The following is a 17,569-nucleotide window of genomic DNA, read 5'->3' as shown; positions in this document are numbered from 1 at the left end:
CCAAAATGCGGCACACCGAACAATGGAAACCACACACTGGTGAGACGTTGTTTTTTTTTTAATTCGTTTTACTTTTTTCTCTCATTTATATTTTCCTACCCTCAAAGAAACACACACACGCACCTGGCAGGATGATGGTTTTCTTTTATTTTCCCCGCCGGTTTTTTTGTTTCTGCTTTGTCCTCTTGCCATTTGATTCGTGCTTGGTCGCGCAATATCTCAACTTATCCAAATGCTGCAATTGCACAAAGACACACCTTGCAAGTGTGCAAGTGCAAAATGCATCGTTTGCCGCGGAAGTGAGAGAAACCCCCAAAGATGTTGATAGCACTCTCATCGCTCACCATCGAAACATGCAAAAGCACGCATACAGATGCATCCGGACATTCTGCATTCAACCACCGTCCTGAACCTTTATCCCTTCCTTCCCCGCCACACCCCCTTTTTGTGCCCCGCAACACTAATTATGCTTTCAATTAAAGTCCGATCAGGTTGCCAAACCGTTCGGATAATTGCAAAACGAGTGCTTTCTCTCTCTCTCCCTCTTTCGCTACTGTTTCCTACCACCCAGTTCCCCTCACCTAACCAAGTATTCACCGCACCTGGAGATGATATGAACGTTCTGTAGCGATCGTTCCATTGGAGAATGCTTCCTGCTGCATTATGCTGCAATTCCCCCCTTTTTTGTTTTCTTTTTCCACTGTCTCAGACCCTCGATTATGCTATGAGAATCACGCGGTACATACACCGGCCCTATTGTGTGGTGTTCGAAACGAACCGTGAATCATGGCTGACCGATAACTGACCAACTTTGTCCCGTTCCATCGTTTTACCTTCACCAGCACTGATAATTATATCTCTCGTTCTTTTTTCAGCTATTTTTTTTGCAAATTTTCTCTTTAACACCATATATATGAAAAGTCGGTTTTGCAATTTTTTCGTCTTTGTCGATGTGTTTGTGCGCTCCGCGATCATCACACGCTGCTGTTGCAATTTTTCCCTCGCCATCAGCGTAATTTCCCGCATGCATCTTTCGCCTGCATATAAAAGGTTTTTGATCGAACGATACACACGCAGGAAGGGTGATTACGATGGACGAATGACGAACCGAGCCAACTGACATGTACACATGTTTCGGTAATGAGAAGGAAAGTACCGGTACAATGTGTGTGTGTGTGAAGTTTAATCTTTCTTTTATGTATTCTTTTCGCCGAAACAAGGGCCCGCTGGTCGGGTGAAGGTGGAGCTTTCATTTCTATGCATCTGTGTGTCTGTTCTGGCCACAGCGATTGGACAGAACGATGGAAGCAACATGTCTCTTTAGCAGCACAAGATAACATTGTATGCAAAATTGAGCTGCAAAAGAACGTTGTTGTTATTTTTGTTCAATCTTCTCTCCTCCATTCCTTTCTGAGGCTCCCTTTTGTGTCACGGTTGAAAAACTAGCACTCTCACACACACAAACAATCACACATACCACAAATGCATGAATTGACGGCAAACGGAAGTTGCGCCGGTGCCGCTACGATCAACTTTACATAAACCAGCAGATGAAGAGAGAGAGAGAGTGGGCGGTGGTTGGGGCAACCGATCGGATGGGAACTTCCTTTCACAACATGGCGACATCGGGCGTGTACTTCGGTTGCGACCTGCCCGGATGGTCGATGAGGCACCATAATTATTGGTGGTAGCATATATTTCCACCCCGTTTCACCTCCCCCTCCGCCTCCCCAACTACCCAATGCAGCCATGGCCTTAAGTACGCCTGATTATTATTTTCATTGAGGTCTCCTGCTTTGGCGTGAACGCAGTTCACATCGCGCGGGATGCGTGCGCACTCACGTGTTGCAGTTTTTTTTTTTCATTATATTCATTCTATACTTCCCTCTCTCTGTTCCATTATGATCGGTTTTATAATTCTTATATATCGGGCCGCTTTCTCGCCGATCCCGGTGATATGGGCCTTCCGCCAATGGGCAACCGGTTGGGGATTGAAGTGGGATTGGCCCCCATCATGGAACGTGGGGAACATGTTTCGGGCGTAATTGCACTGGCCTCCCTTTAGATGCACACTTGCCACTTTGAATACATAAATTAATTGCTTCTCTCTCCGGTGCAAAAAAAACCCCTCATAAGGTTTGGTTTTTCATTTGCTGCTACATCAGACGTCCATTTTGTTTTATTCACTAGCTCATACTTTCATCGATCGCAGTGAATTTCTTTCCCATCAAATCATGTTCATTGAAACATCAAACAGTCTCGTTAGCCACAACGCATAAAGCCGCTCATAAGAACGTTTCGTTCAGCGCCGAAAAAACAAAACCATTTTTTTGTGACTCATTCCGATGATAATGAGCCCTGTCTAAGCTCTACGACTGCTCAATCGCACGCTAATCACAAACCATTTAAAGTAGTCCGTCAACAGCAACTCAACGCGCGAACGCGTCGGTTTAGCATACAACACGCTCGCCCAAAAGCTGCGCCCAAGCAGCTTAACAGCCACCCAAACAAAAGGCAAAAGTGTGAAATTTCACAACTTCTATGTGCGAGCCTTAGGTCTACCGCACCACAACAACGGTGTCCGGTAACTGGCGGCGACGCACCAACGTAATGGTCGATTTAAATTCCTACCAGGTCATTAAACGATTATCCCTAATACCTTAAATAAGTCATTCTTAATTTTTATGTTGTGACCGTGTTTCGAGACGCTCTTCGCTTATATTTTATTCATTGTGCTCGGTAGGTGAAGAATGCCTTAGGAAAGCTCGAATTCCTTTTGGTGCTTAGTTTTGGAGCAGAGAAGAATTCGGAAAATTCTAAGAGAGTTTGTTGGAATTTATCGAGCTGAATGTTTTGTGTATTTTTCTGGTTTACGAGAATGAAATACACTGTAAAATTATCACATTAACATTTTATTGCAACGTTTGCACTGTCAACGATGTAATGTTATTGGTTAGGAAAATTTTATAAATGGTAAACATCTAGCAAACAAGTCAAAAGCTGCTAGTAAATCCCGAAAGTACATATGCGTATTATTACTTTAGAAAATGCTTATAAATGAAAATGTTATCCAAGCATTCCATTCATTAAAGTTTCTTCAAGCTACACGACGTCATTTTGAACCGCTCCATTTTTATTCGATTAGTTAAAAACCGTTTTATTATTTTTGGATATTTTTAAGCTTATTGTTTCTTATTTATCTTATTATTGTTTCTTATTGTTGCATAAAAATCCGTTACATGTATGTCAACTGAAAGAAATATTATATTTAAATTGTTTTAAAATACAAGTTGTTTTCAAAACCGTGCAATAAGACCTTTAATAATTTATACGTTTGGTTACCATACATGTAAAGGCAAAATGGATCCACCTTGTACAAAACTGCTGCATACGGTTACCATCCAAACCGCCATTTTGTATTGCTCTGCGATGAAACACAACAAGTGCCGATACTAACGGGTGATGCAAGAAAAAAGCACACCACACCGCTGCCAGACCTCGTCCAGTATTCTTGCCAATCTACCGCAGTAAATTGCCCACACAAATAAAATGGCGTCCCGTTGGCAAGCTCATACGTCGGGCGATGGGGGTATTCGCGGATACTTTTAGGGTGGTCTAAGAGTCATCCATGGATGAGGATCGGTAAAGCTACTGCCGTGACGGGGCATAGCCATGCTTGCAAAAATTGTGTTATGATCAGTCAAACAATCGGAAGGTATGCAAATTAATTTTCCATTTTATGTCCCGCTTATTTATTCCTGCCTGGAATTCTGTTTTCTCTCATCCGCTAGAAGAAGTAATGGAGACTTCTACCATCTAGACGACGAACCCAGCACGGTTTAAGTTAAAAGAATTATTCAAATGAAAAAAAAAGTCCAGCTGCTTAGCTCTCCCCAACTTGGGAGTGAGAGGTACGATTACGCAGAACGAACGATACGACAAGATAATCAGGTAATATCCACGCGTAAAACAGGACACCTCATCATCATCGTCATCAGCAGCAGCAGCAACAACAAATGGTCGGGGAACTGCCAGAAGTCATGAGGGACGAACAAATTCAAACAACTTACTCATACTAACACAGTCACCGGTACGCGTTTCGTCTAAAGCGAGCGTGTGGGAAATGCTGGAATGCGATCCTCCAACATATGCGGTGCATGATCGGATCAACGAGTGTAACCGCATCCACACAGATGCAGACCCGGTCCATTACCACCCATCGGGCGATCGTCGAACGGGGCCAGTATCTGCCCTTCCTCCCGGTGTGCGAGCAAACGGTCAAATGGCCAAAAGGGGGTGATCAGAATCCGGTTGCAAACCCATGCAGTTCCGTTGCATCGTTGCATTCGATTGGCTGATGGCATACGATCAGGAATGGAAGAGTTAGTCAAGATGACCATAGGTTAGGATGCAGAAAGGAAGCAGAAAACGGGGAACCCAACGCTGATCGTTCAGTGTGAAACAAGTGTTGGAAAGACGATTGCATTATCATTCGCCTGCATCTTCGAATTGCGAATGCGTTTCGCAACGATATGGTGCCCCACTCGCTACCATTCCTTCACCGTTCGCGTGCAAGCAGAAGTTGATAATTGAGTCATAAAAATTAAAATATTACCAAAGAATGTTGCGGCTTCTGCGCGAGCAAGTGAATATCGGTCCAGCAGGGTGTGCAGTGCGAGTGACATGTGACCAAGAAATGGCAAATGAACGCCAATCTTTGTTAGTAGGATTAAGGGAAATAACTATTTATTGTTAATGTTAATTTATTTTTTTAAGAAAAACTGATCGTATGCAACATTTCTTTTATTTAAGGTAATAGAAATTCCATCTATATAATTACGGTGAAAGGCCGTATAGTCGTGTTAACCGGGACTTTTGCTTGGTTCGTATGTCAAGTTGTCCAGAGATGGTCAAAAGGATCTCTTTGAACAAAACACAATTTTGTATATAAAATAAAACATATCATTGACATTAATACTAATCATTCAAGGTAGGAAAATCTTGCATACTCACTCAGCTAATTATCTACCTTCATCTACCTAGCCGGAAGTGTGCTTCACCACATTGTTTTACGTTTTATGATGTTGCCTAAGTTCGTCACCTTAACACCTTTGGCAATCCCATTTGCTTCGGCATCGCAGCATTGTCTATTCCGGCTTTACAGCTTTGTCTATTCCGATAGGCAAAATGGTGCAAGTCGTTAAATACACTTTGCTTTTCCACTAGTTCTACAACCATCTTCAGCTGTCGATTGTCTTCATGCAACGACGCGCTCGAGCGATGCACGCTACACAGCTGTCGATGTTATTTGCCCATTGCTCGCTTGATGGTTACCCTCCCGGCAATGGTTCGGCCGGTTTTTTTTTTTCAAACCAAACGCTACTAATAGCACCGAACGCTCGAAACAGCGCTTCGACAGCTGGGGCATCTTCGGGAGTTGCGGTTCGCTTCTAATTCAATTTACACCCAATTCTGGTGCTGTCAGCTAACGATGCAGTAAATGACGCCGAATGAAGGCAGATGATGATGACTCTTTTGGAAATTGTTTACGTGTGCGCGCGCGTGTGTGTGTGTGTGTGTGTGTGTGTGTGTGTGTGTGTGTGTGTGTGTGTGTGTGTGTGTGTGTGTGGAGAGTTGCCGGAAAGGAAAACAGTCACAAGAAAGGAAGTTTTTACAGCAAGAGTGGGGGAAGTAAATGTGTTGTCATTTCGGCAGTCCATTAGTACATCATAATTCGTACATCAAAACAAGGGTGGGACAAAGATGATTTGATAAGATGAGGGAAGTAAAGGTAAACTTTTTTTATGGTTTCTTGTTTGGGAAATAAAAACTCGTAAATTTTACAATAAAATATTCCAAAGGTACATTCTTGATGTTTATAACACTGCAGCTAGAAATAGTACGGCAAAAGAATAATTGTGACGGTAAATTATTAATTGAAAAAAGTTGAAGTAAAAGTTAAACAAGAAGGCAATACAATTACTAAGAGAGTCAATTACTAATGGTCGGAAAAAATAGATAATTAAATTAACGTAACATAAATTAAGCGTAAAATGATGCTAACTTAAATGATAACTCTAGCCCATTTTGATTCCACACATAAATCTCCGCGTCGCAGCCACTCACTCGGGTTTCCGCTCCAAATCATTCAACCGTAGACGTTTCAATTCCAGCAGAGAAAACAAACAAAACCGAACACAGAACTCCCAGCAATAAAGAGAACCACCCCGTTTTTGCATTTGCTTTTAATTGCTTGCGCTAACTGATTGGCGATCGAATGGTGCCGCACATAAATATTCACCCGTTTTTATGCACTGCTGCTTCCTAGTGCCTAGCATCACCAACTCACAACGGTAATGAACGGTCCGCGGTACATTACCAAAACCCCACACCCCCGGGGTCCGCGTACCTCGGGCCTAGAGGTAAATATTTATACAATTTTTCCTGTTTGGTTTGCGCTTCATTTTCGCTGCGTTCTTCTGCCATTCTTCCCACGGCACTGGCGCAACGGCTGCATTCTCCCAGCGGCTGATTATTTCTTTCACTGTCACCTCTCCCAGCACATCCCCATCGCTCAATCCCGTCCCCGCGGATTCGTCCTCCCCAGCTTCGGGAGGTACTCAACAAAAGTAATGTTTTAACAACTTAATTTTATTATTCAAATTAACAGCGATAAATAACGAGCTTGATTTATCTCCTCAACCATGCTGTTTTAACACCTGATGCCCTCCCGTCCTGGCCTGCTGCTGCTGCTGCTGCTGCTCATGTTCGGTCAGGAATATTCTTTACCACATTCTTCGCACCTTACCATGCAAAATCCAGACAACCCCGAACGGGTTGACAAATGTTTACTTTGCTGTGTGTGCGACGCTACGGATTGTTGGCGAGGAGGGAGGCGAGGGGAGAGGGGCTGAAGGAGAAAAAAAAACGATCTCTTCAAAACAATAATAATAGCAGACGGATCGCAAACACCACCAAGACACCCTAAAGCCACACGAAAAACCCGATCGAAACGGAAATGCTACGGGCAGGCAAACTATTTTCAACCCCATTCACGGAAGGAGCAACATTCCGTACAACGGCTTAAGGTTAGGTATGCACCAGGTGGGATGGTGCGTCCAGGGGGAACCGGGCACCAATCGAGCATTTGATAGATGGCCCGTTGAAGCTGGAGCAGCTCGACTTGAGGACCCTGGGCAACATGATTAAGTGATCGAGGATTTGCCAGGAATTGGACAACTACAGGCGGCGCACTACAGCGGAAACAAAGTATACGCAGGTTAGCAGTGCAAATTATAGACGTATTGAGCGTTTCGGTGTTGCTGTAATAAATGACCATTAACGCGCTGAATGGCTCAACAAAAGGTTGGATAAGGGTCAGCTATTCATATCAGCAGGGATGCGAATGTGATGCATTGGTAAAGAGCTAGACCTTATGAAGGGTGGAGTCTATGTGTATCGGTTCAACAAACATCTAGAAAATATAGAAATATTTAAACTCTTTAAAGCTTTATCGAGCAATAACATCTTATTGTATTTTTCGCTTTAAGCTTTAATTAATTTATTTCAAGAAAACACCAAGGTGTTTTGACTACATTCCAATGAATTCAACAAATTTTCATTTCGCTTGCTTCACACCCAACCAGTTAAAATTTGGTTTCAAACGCTTTTAGCCTCGCTTCCAGCTCCGCAATCAAATGTTGCTCGAGACTCGAATTTCTCAATTCCAAGAATCAGCACCCGTAGACGTCCTGTGGCTACCGAAAACGGTCGAACTGGTCGGGTGTTCACTACGCTAGACAGGATTAACATTAGCACCATTCGGATCCACCCTGTTCCGCTCGATTGCTTCGTCGATTGCTACTTTGTTGCTGCTTATTTTGTTTTGCAAAATAAGGATTGACGCACACTTCACCATCCCGGACAGTGGCATTTTTGCTACCACCCTTTGTACCGTACCACCGTACCCAAGGAAAAGGATCAAATTACCTACAATCACACACAATCCCTCATCACCACCCCCGAAACCGATTGCAACATTTCCTTGAAGACTGCATGGACTGTGCTTGTTTTGTCTTAAGTCCCTTCGCTGATTCGTTCGGGTTCGTCGCTGAGCTCCCTCGTTGCAGTCACCGTCACCACTAGGACAGGCCGCACCCAGATTGTCTCGTCTCGAGCCTGCCGTGCTCGAAATAAATACAAATTCAATCATACAAATTAAGCCGTCCGATCTGACAACCATCGGCAAATTGACTGTGAAATACAGCGCCACAGTGCAGCCGCCACGCCGTTTAGCGATGCTCGTTTACCCTGGCGATGGCGTTACGATTGGTGGCGCACAAATGGGGTTGTAAGCGCAACGATCAACGGTGCAGCTGCATCAGATTTTGCAACGGTTTTCAAGTATTGATTCGTGCGGGCAGTCGAATCGTAACCGCAAGCGCAAAATCCGAATGACGAATTCGATCGACCAAAAAATAAAAAAAAAACGCTTCAAGTTAACCAACAGAAAGCCGATCAATTCATGAGTCAGTTGGGCTCGGTTTTTGTTTATTTCTCTTTCCACCAAGGAACAACATCCTCATGAACGCGTTTTTCTGTGCGAGATACCATTTTTATTCCGCTGCACCCGGGGAAGAGGACGAACCACACCGCCAGTAATTACTTTTGCGGTTCGATCGTTTTTGATGTGCTGTCAACTGTGCGCAAACGTCTGGTCAATTTGTTTCGCTGTTTTTTGATAGATTTCCCCTCCCAGTGCCGGATCGGTAAAGTTTTAACGAACCGCGAACACGAACCACTGCAGGGTTTCGTTGCTGCGATCGAAGTATGGAATCTTTCCATGTGGCCAACAAGCCCAAGTTTTAAGCCCAGATAAGCTTTTATTTAGCCTTAGTGACTTCAATCGATAGAAGCGACGAAACGCTATTACAAAACCATGCAACGCGAGCTTGAAAGTATCAAAAAGATATCCCATTTTACCTAATAATGTGTTCACGAAACATTTCGTATCCATCCACTATCCACGCTTGACAACTCCATTAAACAAGAAACGTCGATTTTAACCCCACAAATAAATTGCTGGTCGAGATTCGAAACGGTCCCATTAAAACAAACCACCATTGCAACAATGTAACCAAATCTAAACCCATTCATCCGTAGAAATGGAGCTGGCCAACTTTATTTACGTCATAATTACCACCGGCATGCAAGAAAACCCAACTTCATCGAGCAAAGCGACCCAGCACCGAACCTGTTAAAAATGTTACCAAAGTGCACCACGACCCTGGCACCGTTTGTGGATGCTTTCCTGCTTTCCCATAATCATCCTATTTCGACCCCCGAAGGGTTCGTCACGGATAGATCAACCGCTACAGATAGCTCGCGATGCGCTCGGTACCGACCGAGGCCCGCCTAGCCCTTGATGGTCCGTTTTGTCAAGCATCCGTAATACATCATCAAATAAATATTTATTGCCCCGTTAAAGCCCCAGCTAAGCGTAACGTTATTAATGCCTGGTCGCTGGTCCCGTGAAAACAGAAAACATAACAACAACAACAAAACAGGGCGTTTGCCGGTACCAAGTAACGTGCCACCAAACCACACAAACGAATTCGCTCAATATTTGATGAAATTTAAATAATAACATACAATTTACCATTTATTTCGAAATGATATAATTGATGTGTTGGGACGGGCTTTCCACCTTCGCTTCGTGGTTTCCTTCGTTCTTACTACGGGGTTTATTTTTTTGTTTGGTTGATTTCGCACCCCGCGTTTAGTCCCGCGACTTCCCAGCAAAACCATCACTGCTCTCGACAATCGGAAGCAGAAGGTGTAGATAGTAATTGGCTCTCTAACGATTCTCGGGCCTTTCGTTTTGTTTATACCAAATTGATGTTTTCATTTCTAGTTCTGTTTCGCCGGCCAAGAGCGCATGCGGAACCCCTCTCTTAACCCATCTTGCATCCACCTTTCTGCGCTTCCAACCAACAACAACGCCCTTTGCGATCTTCGGCTCGATTCGAGCCCGATCGCCAACACTACGCGAGATCGCCGTTTCTCGATTTCTTGAAGCGCCCCGTTCGAGACATTGTCTTGCTTCTTGCTTCGGCTAGTTCTAGCATCTCCGCAGCACGGCGGTCTCTAGAACGCGTTCAGCACGCTTGCTCAGCGAGAAAGAAGGGCGGGAATCTCGAAAGGGTAGAAATAAAGGTGGATCATTGCTGATTAGAAGCGTACGTGCGCTGTAGATGCGCTGGATCGACGGCGAACAGTGAAGAGCGAAGGGAAATTAACCGTTTTTTTATTCTTCCTCTAAGCTACGCAACGTTGGCTGAAGCCTTTCCCGGGTCCGGTGCACAAAAGCTTGGCCGATCATCGATCGGGCCCCGTTCACAAATGGTTAGGCATGCGCTCGCGCACACACATACACAGCAGAAAACATGCGCTAGAGCGCGCCCGAGCTAGGTATTTTTTGGGGAAGCTTGGTAAAGGTCCGCTCGCTTGCTGCTGGACAGTTTGCTGGGAGTTTGTTCGGTCGCGCTTCATGTCGGTGCAGATAATGAATGGGTTTAGTGATCGTTAATTTGTTAATAGCAGGTGATTAGTTTCGGTTTAAGTGACAGAAGTTGTCGGGGCCCCCACTTTACCCGTTCGCGTTGATGGTTGGCCCTCGCATCGATGACACACAGCATTACGATGATAATCATGTACTAATTTTAAGGTCGACTCGTCATTCTACACCCATCAATCGGTGGTTTAGCTGCAAATTGAATTGGGTTCGTCGCTTGTCCCTTCGCACCGTGCGAAGGCAAGTCTTTTGTTTGTTTGCTCACAGATTCCGCTGTCAAATTACACCCGAAACAAAATGGCTAATCTGTGTGTGTTTGTTATTAAATGGTATCGAAACACGGTGTAAAGCTACTCTCAACACCCATAATATTACTATCAGCTTAATTAGATCCTTATGAGCACACGCGCGATTAAAATAAACAAATTGCTCACTTCGCTTATGCGCAACAAACAACAAAAAAGAGATCGCTAAACGCAACGAAACAACAGGTTTGGCAAAAAAAACACTATCCACTGGAAAGTAAAAACCATCACGATGGGTCATAAAATCATCCGCCACTCAACTTCAACCTCCGGTGCGGCTGTTTTTGTTTCCGATTCACAGCCGCGTGCCGTTACGCCGCTTGTGTGGCGATTTTTTTTTTCGTACAGGGCGGTACTGACGCATTCGTTAGCATTCCGTGCGGCGTGTAACATCTTACAGCAGCGCATCAGACAAACCGTCTGGTAAGAAGAACAGCGAACAGAAGTAACAAAAAAAATACGTTGCACCACACGCACGGGAGGCGGATGATAATCTTTCATTTGTAAATTAAATAATAATTTAACCCGAAAATGATTTCTTCTGCACTGTTCCCGAGCACCGGGTTACACAGGACGGTCCGATTTTCGTTATGATCCCCTTCCACCAGGCCGATTGGACTTTCCCCCCTCCCTTGGGTTTCCCGCTGACCCCACAGAGATTGGCAATCATCGGCATCATCACCATTATCAGTGCCGTTGCATCGGCAAAAAGGACCGGCTGTGAGCAAGCGGTTCGCCCGCTTCGTCCAAAACGCTCGCACTCCATGTTCACTCGACAAAACGACGACGTTGAACGATTGCAGCAATACGGCCACGATGATGAGCCATGAAGCCCATGATCATTTTCTACCAAGCACTGGCAAAATCGCACAGTGGCAGACACAAACAGATGTGCATCCCGGTGCATCACATGGACCGGGCGCACATCCTCTCCGATCTGGATGCGCTGCCGGAATGGCTTCGTGGTGCGATAATTGCACGGCAGCAGGTAACCACACACAATTTAGCTTCCGTGCGGTGCCGGGTTTGACCGGGGCCAATTTTTCTAATGGAGTGAGATTAATTTCAATTAGGATAGTTTCCATCGTTTGATTGGGGTTTTTTTGCTGTTGTTGGTCCTGCGTACTCGTTGCTTCCGATTGGATCACACGGATGGTAAATTGGGTTGAGACGGAGATGTGTTGGATAACCTGTGTAATCGCTTCATTTATTGCTCTGCTATTAAATTCTGTAGCTCACTTTTAATGGATTCTAGCAAATTTGTTGTATCAAAATGAAGTTATGTGAATTAAATTGAAATATTTTTATTTTCATGATAACATAATTAACTTTTATTATCCAAAAAGGTTCGCCTAATAAAGGCAACAAGTTTACCATTTCTTTAAATTCCACCAAATTCTTTTCTATAAGTCACGGTTAGAAGACCAACATTCCCCTCTATTCACGGTTTCAAGGCTTCATTCCAATGCCGCTCCTTTAAAAATCTTCTCAATTCAAAAAAAAACCTCGAACAAAACCTGTCCAAGATGGTCACTTGGTCACTGTTGACCTGTCCTAAGGCATCCGATGAGACAATTTGATTTGCTTTCGAGTTTCGGCTTTCGGTTTCCTTTTTTTCCCCCGAAGCAAACGTAAGCGCTTCGTACCGTCCTTTCATCTGACGTTTGAAGTCTTTCTTTCTTTTTTTTTCTTAAATGATCTTCACCATCCATGCTGCTTATGGTTGCATTTGTTTCCTCTGTTTTTTTTTCTTTCTCTCTCCACAATTTCCGCACTTCTGTCACGCATACATTCGGTGTTCTAATCTTTCGTCGAAGCGCACAATGCAAAGCACCCATCCAAATCCGTTTCGATCGCTTCGTCTTGAGGGAAGGCTCGTCAGTGAACCGCGGTCTAGCACTGTAAGCCGGCACAGGCTTGGCTTAGATGACACTGGTAGTGAGTTTCATAAATTTCCAGATTTGGAGCTCGATAAACCGCTTCAAGAACGGAGTGAATGAAGCCACAGCCGAAGAAGAAGTGATGGCCTTTTTAGACACGCTCGGGCCACACCGCGATCGATACTAAGATTTTTTTTTTCTTTCGTGGAATTAGAATATATCCCAATCACTTCCAAATCCATGCAGCACTAGCGTAACTGTTGACTTAGAAAGAGAGAGAAACGCTTTAGAAGTAAAGAATATAAACAAAAACAAAAAAAAACAACATAAACTACTCGTCATAAAGATACATTCCTCAAGGAAGCACCGCAATAGAGAATCGTCAAGAACGGCGATAGAGCAGAGTGTGAACCAGTTTTTCATAACCGTGTCACACAGCTCCTTACCGAAGCAAAACGTAAGGAGGAAACGGGTCGATCACCGAAAAAGTCTTCACGCGTTGGCGCTGCCATACTCTTAACCCATTCCCATCCAACCGGGAAGCCATTGCCAACAATGAGTCAAGCCCCAAATTTATGAACGTGAGGAAGCTTTTAGATAATGTCGGCTGTATTTCACCTTACCGGCTGGCCGTTTGCTGAGAAAATCCCAAACGGGCCCGTTCAGCGAAAAGGCTTGGGATCCCGATCTTGTCTGTTTGCGCTTTCGCTTTGGCCGCTACCATTTTTAATCCTTCACTGTTTTTAATCATACACCGAATCATACTGCATTAAACCGAGACCCATAACGCTTGGTGACGTTAATTCACGTTCAGCGGCTTCCCTTATCAGCGGGTTGCTAAAACTGGGACTCTTCCGAATACACGGAACGACGCACACATACACCTCCTAAGTGAGCCACGAAGGCACGTTCACTCGTTTGATTTATTCTCGACCGTGGCAAATGCGCACGTATGTTTAAAAGTAAATATAAGATAAATACTGTCAACTGAGTGCGTGCGCAGTTTTCGCGATTCGATGAGTATTATTTATGATGAGAAATGAAGCGTAAAGCGGTGCAGTTCGGGTGAGCGTAATGTGAGTTGCTCTTATGGTCTTTGGTAGGTTGCTAATTTGACTAATTTTGTACTTGGTAGAAGATTATGGCACAAGGTTTTTTTGTTAAGAAACGAAATTAACAAGAAAGTTATGCCACAAACCACAAATTTAGTTCGTTTTATTGTGGATCGTTAATTGCAAAGCGTGTGTCAAATTGATTGACCATCATTCTGACAGGGTCAATTAATCTTGAATTCGAAAAAAAACACCAAAACACTCACGCACAGATAGACGATTAGTCGTATGTGATTGATTCTTTCCGCATATTGATGACTCGTCAATCAATCCGTTCGTTTTGTGCGCCAAAGTTTTTGTTTGCCCCTTCTTGTTACGTTGGATAATATTGCACCACTCATGCCACGTATGCAAACCATTTGCATGTTGGCTGCCCTTGGATGGGGAAGGAATTTGCGGAAAAAAAACATTTTGAAAGTTGCAGATAAAAAACTCAACTCTACTCATCAACACGATCGACGGGTAAAAAGGCAAAAATGTGCATTTTGAGTGATTTCCGATGGATATGCATCTTTTGACGATGATTCGCTGGAAGTTACCAAAAAAAACACATCTACATCTGCAAAAATGCAAATAAGTTACCGCTTTTGGGGTGCTGCTTGTGTTCGGTTCGACATATGTTTTGTCCGTTATCCTTGATTGATCTCAACCAATCTGCTGCTCTTTCACAACCGGTGCATTACAGTGAATTTTTCTTTTCTTTTTTGCTGCTCCCATCCTGTGCAGCTTTAATAACAATAATTCATCGTACGTTCGAAGAGATAAACTAAATCTTTTGCTCGTTTTTTTTTTTTTGAGAAGGTTTCCTCATGGATGACGGATCTTGCAAGGATCAGTAAAGCGAACTCCCACCACCCCTTAACCCATCAAATAGAGGGTAGCTTATAGAACATGACGCACCGGAAAAAAAATCCCAAAACCTTTTTCGCCTGCACGTTTTGCATGGTCGGCAAATGTTTTTTATTACTTTTTTTTGCAACAAACGCTCCGGAGGGCAGTTTGGGCAAAAGCGTAATGAATATGCATTTATTCGTCGATCTTTTTTTTTTGTTCGGGTCAAGTGCCTGTCGAAGCGAGCGGGAAACATACACCGAAAGGTATTGATATAAAGTAAGAGCAAGAAGGACAATAATGGAACCCATGCAACCCCACCCACCCCGTACCAACGTCTCATATTGCCTCAGTCAATCTGTCAAGCGATCGGCGACAGAAGGCGAACCGTTTGTGGGCCGGTGAGCGTTGATGGGAGTGATAAATAAATGCAAAAATTTTTGACTGATTGTTGTAATCTGAAGAATGAAATCGGTCCTTGCCCCGGTTCGGTTGTTTTCGGCAGGTACACCGCAACCAAGGATCAGCGGATGCTTACATTCGCAAGCGTTACCCTTGTTTCCGATGTTCCGCCCGGAGCGACCAACTTTGAAGGACTGTCTCGCACTGGTCGGCTGGTCGATGGATTCGTCGTCGTCGCTTTTTCTTTCGTCCCCCCTTTTGCCCATCGTTCGACGTTCAACCTAATGGGCGCGAATGCATTAAAAAGGTGCAACGCAACAACGCACCACGTCTTCCAGGGTTGCTCTACGCAGACCATGTCCAAAAAATGCTGCTACCTTCTATCCGGAACAAAAGAAGAAAAAAAAAATTACAACCAACAGCCCAACTAGAAAGGAGGTTCAGAAAAATGCATCTCACCTTGCTTCATGTATGTATGCGTGTGTGTGTGTGTTTTTTTTGTTAACTTCAGTACATCCATTCTACCTTTTAATAATATGCAAAAATTATGACTTATTCATATTTCCATCCAACTCTTCACCACTGCCTAACCTTTCGTCCATTTCTACATAACATGACAGATTGACTTTGTTCAGCAAACTTTCCTGGCCCGATTCTGTCCCTTCTCCCCTTTCAGCTTGTCCCCCGTTCCCCATTCGTTTTTTCGCGCATGAAAAGACTTATCCACTCGATCTCTCACGCGGCTTGACGTCGATTGATATTTTGGTAGGCTTTGGACCGGCCAGTGTGATCGGTGAGTTTTGAACGGGGAAAGAATTTTTGCGAACTAAGGCTCCGTTTCGTTTCTTACCGTTCTCGAATACGCTCTCACTCGTCCACTGTCCATGTTGCTTTGGGGGCCGGTGCAAAATTGTAACTCTCGAGCAATGCAAGATTTATTGCCCCAATGCACCGGGTTGATTGTTTTCCCGTCCGTTTGCTTGGGTTACAATCTCGTACGCATTCCGTGCACTTGCACCGTGTTGCGGGCCGTGATCCTTGACGATTGACAGACGAAGGATATTGACGAGGATCATATTTTAGTGCCAAACCAAAGAAGATGCTGCACTGTTTTGTTACTTCTTTTCTTTTGCATATGAAAAACAACATTGATTTTCAACTTTCCATTACTTATTACCTTTAATTTGTGCTATTATTTTCCATTGGAATGGAGTTTGAATCGCGTTCTACCAGCGTCCATCCTTTGAACAACTATTAACGAAAATGTTAAACTTTTACCTCAACTTTAACTTTGTTATTTATTCACTTCAGTCTTAAGATAATCTGTCCCGATTCCTATTCACTTCCTACCGTCCATACATACGGTCGCGATGGCAAAGTGGAGAACAGTTGATAATGCACGATCAGGCCCGGCATAGCCCATCATCCGCACGAAGCCACACAAACGAATGATAAACGGAGCGACGGTTAAGAGAAGGACGGTAAAGAAGAAACGAGAAAAGTCGCATGTATGCTTGCGTTATAAATTGCGTGTATTTAAGATGAGATAATAATACATTTATATTACTTCGCGTATCATCCCCTTCTTTCACCCTGCCGTTATCTCATCCCCATCCCTTCCGCCCTCCTCCATGTTTTTGATGATTTCAGCCTGCTAAAAGCTTCCCAATTTGCCAATTATGTGATTCTTGTGTGAAGGATTTGGAATGCGAGAGCAAAAAGAGCAGAGTGTAGGCAATATTACCACAAAAACGTTGCACAAATTTACACGTCAACAAATTCTCAAATTATCCAATTGATTAAAGCCCTAATGTGAGAATTTGTCCATAATGAAATGATACCGTAATTGCGTAAAGTTAATATTGCGGTTTAATTTGCTTGTATTACACAAACACTGTAGAAGCCAAAACAAAACGTACAACGTGGTAGTTACAAATTGATACACTTTTTTCCCTTTCTTTTACCACAAATATTTATGTTCTAAATGTAACATTTTAAATACGCAAACGAAACCTACCTAAATTTATCCTGAACGATGTCTGTTGTGTGGCTCGATAAAAGACTTCAACGATAGCATAAGTGACATTAAATCCTAACAAAACTCGCCAACTGCACCATCGTCTGATCCTCGGCAAAGGCTGCACATAAAAGATTCTGAGACCACTGTCTGTCTGTAGCGCTGTCCCCATCACGGTTGCTTCTATTTTTTTTACGTGTCTCGCATCCTTCCAGATCCAACTCCATTCGCGGAACGACTCATTTCGCATTTGACAACGATGGCACGATCCGAGTCGGTGTGATCCGATGCGGTGCGTCTGCCTTAAGACACTGATGAGAAAATCGTCGCACACACACACACACACACACACACACACGCCCGTAAGACCCCCACGCATACACACAACCGCATACACATATCCATAGACTGTAGGGTCAACTTCACGTGTGCGCAGGAAGAAAATCACA

General features: G+C 43.8%; 1 protein-coding gene across 1 annotated transcript in view; it reads right to left on the bottom strand.

The window, feature by feature from the left end:
• LOC125765666 (uncharacterized) overlaps positions 1–17,275 on the bottom strand; it is a 291,187-nt gene extending 273,912 nt beyond the window's left edge. Inside the window, exon 1 of the mRNA XM_049431041.1 lies at positions 17,265–17,275. The gene's annotated coding sequence lies outside the window, so the exon portion shown is untranslated. The remainder of the gene's footprint in view (positions 1–17,264) is intronic.
• Between the last annotated feature and the right edge of the window lie 294 nt (positions 17,276–17,569).

Source organism: Anopheles funestus, chromosome 2RL, assembly GCF_943734845.2.
Source record: "Anopheles funestus chromosome 2RL, idAnoFuneDA-416_04, whole genome shotgun sequence".
Lineage (NCBI taxonomy): Eukaryota > Metazoa > Arthropoda > Insecta > Diptera > Culicidae > Anopheles > Anopheles funestus.
The sequence above is the reverse complement of the archived record's forward strand: the minus strand, read 5'-3'. Positions and strand labels throughout refer to the sequence as shown.